Source organism: Colletes latitarsis, unplaced genomic scaffold, assembly GCF_051014445.1.
Source record: "Colletes latitarsis isolate SP2378_abdomen unplaced genomic scaffold, iyColLati1 scaffold0013, whole genome shotgun sequence".
Taxonomy (NCBI): domain Eukaryota; kingdom Metazoa; phylum Arthropoda; class Insecta; order Hymenoptera; family Colletidae; genus Colletes; species Colletes latitarsis.
This window is the reverse complement of record NW_027488368.1, coordinates 29,576,744-29,583,525: the sequence shown is the minus strand read 5'-3', so window position 1 is coordinate 29,583,525 and position 6,782 is coordinate 29,576,744.

Sequence of the window (6,782 nt, the reverse complement as noted above, 5' to 3'; positions counted from 1 at the left end):
TGACTGCCTCAGTGTGGTACCACATTACTACGTGATTCAAACACGGAAAAAACCCAGGATCTGGCCAACAAGTTTGCGAAAAAGGCGAAAGTATATGCCAGATGCGCGCATATCCCAGACCTAACCCAGACCTAACCGGTGTTATCCTCTAAAATATTCATCGAAACCTGGTTTAATAGACTGCTTCAGAGTGTTACCACATTACTACGTGATTCAAACACGAAAAAAACCCAGGATCTGGCCAACAAGTATGCGAAGAAGGCAAAATCATGAGCCAGATGCGGGCATAACCCAGACCTAACCCAGACCTAACCGGTGTTATCCTCTAAAATATTGATCGAAACCAGGTTTAATTGACTGCTTCAGTGTGTTACCACATTACTACGTGATTCGAACCCGAAAAAACCCAGGATCTAGCCAACAAGTTAGCGAAAAAGGAGAAAGTATAAGCCAGATGCGCGCATATCCTAGACCTAACCCAGACCTAACCGGTGTTATCCTCTAAAATACTGTCCGAATCCAGGTTTAATGGCTTGCTTCTGTGTCGTACCACATTGCCACGTGATTCAAACCCGAAAGATCCCCAGGATCTAGCCAACAAGTTTGCGAAAAAGGCGAAAGTATAAGCCAGATGCGGGCATAACCCAGACCTAACCCAGACCTAACCGGTGTTATCCTCTAAAATATTGATCGAAACCAGGTTTAATTGACTGCTTCAGTGTGTTACCACATTACTACGTGATTCAAACACGGAAAAAACCCAGGATCTGGCCAACAAGTTTGCGAATAAAGCGAAAGTATAAGCCAGATGCGCGCATACCCCAGACCTAACTCAGACCTAACCGGTGTTATCCTCTAAAATATTGATCGAAACCAGCTTTAATTGACTGCTTCAGTGTGTTACCACATTACTGCGTGATTCAAACACGAAAAAAACCCAGGATCTGGCCAACAAGTATGCGAAGAAGGCAAAATCGTGAGCCAGATGCGGGCATAACACAGACCTATCCCAGACCTAACCGGTGTTATCCTCTAAAATATTGATCGAAACCAGGTTTAATTGAATGCTTCAGTGTGTTACCACATTACTACGTGATTCAAACACGAAAAAAACCCAGGATCTGGCCAACAAGTATGCGAAAAAGGCAAAATCATGAGCTAGATGCGGGCATAACCCAGACCTAACCCATACCTAACCGGTGTTATCCTCTAAAATATTGATCGAAACCAGGTTTAATTGACTCCTTCAGTGTGTTACCACATTACTACGTGATTCAAACACGAAAAAAACCCAGGATCTGGCCAACAAGTATGCGAAGAAGGCAAAATCATGAGCCTGATGCGGGCATTACCCAGACCTAACCCAGACCTAACCGGTGTTATCCTGTGAAATATTGATCGAAACCAGGTTTAATTGACTGCCTCAGTGTGGAACCACATTACTACGTGATTCAAACACGGAAAAAACCCAGGATCTGGCCAACAAGTATGCGAAGAAGGCAAAATCATGAGCCAGATGCGGGCATAACCCAGACCTAACCCAGTCCTAACCGGTGTTATCCTCTAAAATATTGATCGAAACCAGGTTTAATTGACTGCTTCAGTGTGTTACCACATTACTACGTGATTCAAACACGAAAAAAACCCAGGATCTGGCCAACAAGTATGCGATGAAGGCAAAATCATGAGCCAGATGCGGGCATAACCCAGACCAAACCCAGACCTAACCGGTGTTATCCTCTAAAATGCTGTCCGAATCCTGGTTTAATTGACTGCCTCAGTGTGGTACAACATTACTACGCGATTCAAACACGGAAAAAACCTAGGATCCGGCCAACAAGTTTGCGAATAAAGCGAAAGTATAAGCCAGATGCGCGCATATCCCAGACCTAACTCAGACCTAACCGGTGTTATCCTCTAAAATATTGATCGAAACCAGCTTTAGTTGACTGCTTCAGTGTGTTACCACATTACTGCGTGATTCAAACACGAAAAAAACCCAGGATCTGGCCAACAAGTATGCGAAAAAGGCAAAATCGTGAGCCAGATGCGGGCATAACACAGACCTAACCCAGACCTAACCGGTGTTATCCTCTAAAATATTTATCGAAACCAGGTTTAATTGACTGCTTCAGTGTGTTACCACATTACTACGTGATTCAAACACGAAAAAAACCCAGGATCTGGCCAACAAGTATGCGAAGAGGGCAAAATCATGAGCCAGATGCGGGCATAACCCAGAACTAACCCGGACCTAACCGGTGTTATCCTCTAAAATATTGATCGAAACCAGGTTTAATTGACTCCTTCAGTGTGTTACCACATTACTACGTGATTCAAACACGAAAAAAACCCAGGATCTGGCCAACAAGTATGCGAAGAAGGCAAAATCATGAGCCTGATGCGGGCATAACCCAGATCTAACCCAGACCCAACCGGTGTTATCCTCTAAAATATTCATCGAAACCTGGTTTAATTGACTGCTTCAGAGTGTTACCACATTACTACGTGGTTCAAACACGAAAAAAACCCAGGATCTGGCCAACAAGTATGCGAAGAAGGCAAAATCATGAGCCAGATGCGGGCATAACCCAGACCTAACCCAGACCTAACCGGTGTTATCCTCTAAAATACTGTCCGAATCGAGGTTTAATGGCTTGTTTCTGTGTCGTACCACATTACCACGTGATTCAAACCCGAAAAAAACCCAGGATCTAGCCAACAAGTTTGCGAAAAAGGCGAAAGTATAAGCCAGATGCGGGCATAACCCAGACCTAACCCAGACCTAACCGGTGTTATCCTCTAAAATATTGATCGAAACCAGGTTTAATTGACTGCTTCAGTGTGTTACCACATTACTACGTGATTCAAACACGAAAAAAACCCAGGATCTGGCCAACAAGTATGCGAAGAAGGCAAAATCATGAGCCAGATGCGGGCATAACCCAGACCAAACCCAGACCTAACCGGTGTTATCCTCTAAAATGCTGGCCGAATCCAGGTTTAATTGACTGCCTCATTGTGGTACAACATTACTACGTGATTCAAACACGGAAAAAACCCATGATCTGGCCAACAAGTTTGCGAAAAAGGCGAAAGTATAAGCCAGATGCGGGCATATACCAGACCTAACCCAGACCTAACCGGTGTTCTCCTCTAAAATATTGATCGAAACCAGGTTTAATTGACTGCCTCAGTGTGGTACAACATTACTACGTGATTCAAACACGGAAAAAACCCAGGATCCGGCCAACAAGTTTGCGAATAAAGCGAAAGTATAAGCCAGATGCGCGCATATCCCAGACCTAACTCAGACCTAACCGGTGTTATCCTCTAAAATATTGATCGAAACCAGGCTTTAATTGACTGCTTCAGTGTGTTACCACATTACTGCGTGATTCAAACACGAAAAAAACCCAGGATCTGGCCAACAAGTATGCGAAGAAGGCAAAATCGTGAGCCTGATGCGGGCATAACCCAGACCTTTTTTTTTTTTTTTTTTTTTTTTTTTAACGTGGTGAAATCCTCATGGACACCCCGGCTCCCTGGGGGGGGAGGCCGGGGTAGTGCCGGACTCTTACCGGCTAAAACACCACGGTGACCGCCTGCGCCCTTTATCTGGGGAGAGTCACGGGAACCAAACTAGCGATACTACCGTGACTCTCCCCGTTGGCGCAACGCCCTATTACGGGCCCTTCCCGGGGGAGGAGATGTGATCCTCCTCCCCCAATGGGGGGCAAACTAAACTGATTGCCCCCCGACGACGCCGCACGGTCACACGCGACATCGCCCCCACTCGTGCCGTTGCTACTAGCCGCGACCGGGCCCCCACCCGATCGCGACCACGGCTGCGGGGCCGGCTAACACTGCCGCCCCCGCTGGACGGGGCCCCTGCCACGGGCCCCCGGTCCGGTGATGGGCTGGGTGCGTGGGGGAATGAGGGAATAAAGTCCCTCACCTCGCACCACAAACACCATCACCGACCCCTTCGCGCTCCCCCTGCCACGGGGAGCGGTGGAGGGTCTTACGGTCGGCGTCGCCGCCTGCCCCCCACCTCCTCTCGCGCCCTTTCGGCGTCTTCCTTGGCGGCCATGACCTCTTCACAAAATAAGGCCATGGCCGCCCATGCCTCCTCACTGCCGACCATCGCACGTATGACGGCCGGTAGCGAGAGGTCCGCTCCAACTACTCCAACGAGGACACCGCGCTGCGCTGCCCACGCCGGGCAAAACTGCAGCGTGTGCTGCGCGGTGTCCTCCCTTCCCCTGCAGTGACGACACGCAGCCGTCGCCTCCCGCCCTATCCGATGCAGGTACCGACCGAAGCAACCGTGTCCGGTCAGTACCTGTGTCAGGCGGTAGGTGGGCGTACCCCAGCTACGGCCTACCCAGGCATAAAACACTGGGCGGACCGCCGCGGCGACGCGATCATCCCGCTGGTCTGGCTTCGATAACCAGACCAGCCACCGACTATAGACGCGTCGCCGCGCCTGGCTTCGGGCCCTGGCGGCCTCCTCGCCGTGCGGGTCCAGGCCCCGCTGGCGAAGGTCGCAGAGGCTTTGATACACCTCTGCGTCCATTTTCGCCAGCAGGTGAAACGGTGCGGAACCCGCCAGCAAGGTAGCGGCTGTATAGGAGATCGTGCGATATCCCCGCACGACTCTGATGGCGACCAACCTCTGTAACCGGCGGAGCACAAATGCACCCCGCCGATTTGCCATCAGATCGCCGGCCCATATCGGCGCGCCATAAAGCGCCATGGACCGGACGACTCCCAAATACAGCCGCCGTGCCGCCATGTTGGGACCCCCGAGATTTGGCATTATGCGACCTAACGCGGCCGCTGCCCTTTCAATACGGGGTCCCAACCCTTCCAAATGATGCCCGAAACGCCAGTAGCTGTCGAGAGTGAGGCCCAAATACTTCATCCGGCGCCCCACCGCGACTTGGGCTCCGCCCACCCGTAGAGACGCCTGGCGCGGCACCCCACGACCACTGACGTTACACAGCCAGATGGCCTCGGTCTTCTGGGGTGCCACGCGTAACCCCAGACGCTCCACTTCGGCAACGACTCTTGCCGTCCCTTCCTCCACGAGGGCCACGGCCCTCCTCCACGTGTCCCCGTCGGCTATCACCAGGGTGTCGTCGGCATAACAAACCAACGACACGCCGACGGGGAGGTCAGCCCGCAGCACCGCGTCATACGCCAAGTTCCACAAGAGCGGCCCGAGGACCGACCCCTGTGGAACCCCGCGGTGCACCGCTCTCTGCTCAATCCCGTTCCGTCCCGGATATTGGACTACCCTGCCCCGCAGATAATCCCCGATCAGTCGGCATAGATAGGCGGGCACCCGGTGGTACTGAAGTGCCCGACCTATCGCCCCCCAGGAGACGGTGTTAAAGGCGTTGGCTATGTCCAACGAAACTGCCAACGCCACACCCCCTCGGGAGATTGCCGATTCCGCCAGGGTCCGTACGGTCGCTATGGCGTCGACCGTGGAGCGGCCCCGGCGAAAGCCGAACTGTCGGTCGGCCAGATCGGGGCCGACGCGGGACAGGTGCCCCTCGAGCCGGGATACAATGACCCGCTCGAGGAGCTTTCCAGCTTCGTCCAACAGACAAATGGGTCGGAACGCAGATGGAGAATCCGCGGGCTTCCCTGGCTTGTGGAGGAGGACCAACCTCGCCACCTTCCATATGGGGGGGAACTGACCGGTCCGCAGGCACTCGTCAAAGACGCGTATCAAGCCAGCCCCCAGAGCACCCACCGCTATCGCCCAGGCCCTGCCAGGTATGCCGTCCGGTCCTGGCGCCGTCTTCTTGGCAGCCATTCTCCGGACGGCCCTGGCCAGCTCCTCCTCGGAGACCCCCAGTTCGTCGGACCACCAAGGCGGGTGATCCGGCTGTGGCTCGGGGGGATGCAGGAACGCCTCTCCCCCAACGGGGAAGAGGACGCGCATAGTTTCCCCGAGCAGCTGGGGGTCGAGACTCTCTGTGATCGGGGGCGCCCATGATCGCATCTTCCCTGCGACCATATGATAAGGGCGCCCCCATGGATTTGCATCCAGAGAGCCGAGGAGCTCCGTCCATGCCTGGGCTTTCGCGGTCGCGATGGCCCGGCGGAGGGTTCTGCGCGCCAGGGAAAATTCCCCGCGCAACCACACCACCTCTGCCTCCGTCGCCCCGCGCCGTCTCCTGGCGCGGGTGTACTGGCGTCGAGCGAGGACGCACCGAGTGCGTAAGTCCTCGATCTCGCCCGACCACCAGTACACGGACCCCCCGCGGCTCGGGGCGGTGGCCCGGGGCATGACCGCGTCACACAACGACGACATGGTCTCCCGGAACCAACGCGCCCCGGCAGAAGGATTGCCGAGGGTCCGGCGTGGCATCTCCTGCCATGCCACAACGGAGGCTGCCATCGCTAGGGCGTCCGGGTCCAGCCTTTTGGCGGACCAGCGTGGCGCCGGGTGTGCTTCTCTGCCCAGTTGGCGGGGTCCATTTACGCCGGGGGTCGCGGATACGGAGAACGTAATATAGAGGTGGTCGCTTAACGTGGCCACCTCCTCCGCGACCCTCCAGTTGGACACACGGCGCGCTATGGCGGGGCTCGCCAACGATATGTCGACGATCGACTCGCCCCGCGCGTGCACACACGTGCTCACGGCTCCCTGATTCAACACTACAAGGCCGTGACCCGCCGCCCATACGAGCATTGCGTCGCCCTTCACGGTCGTCCTGGGGCAGCCCCATGCTGCAGCGTGGGCATTAAAATCGCCCAGGACG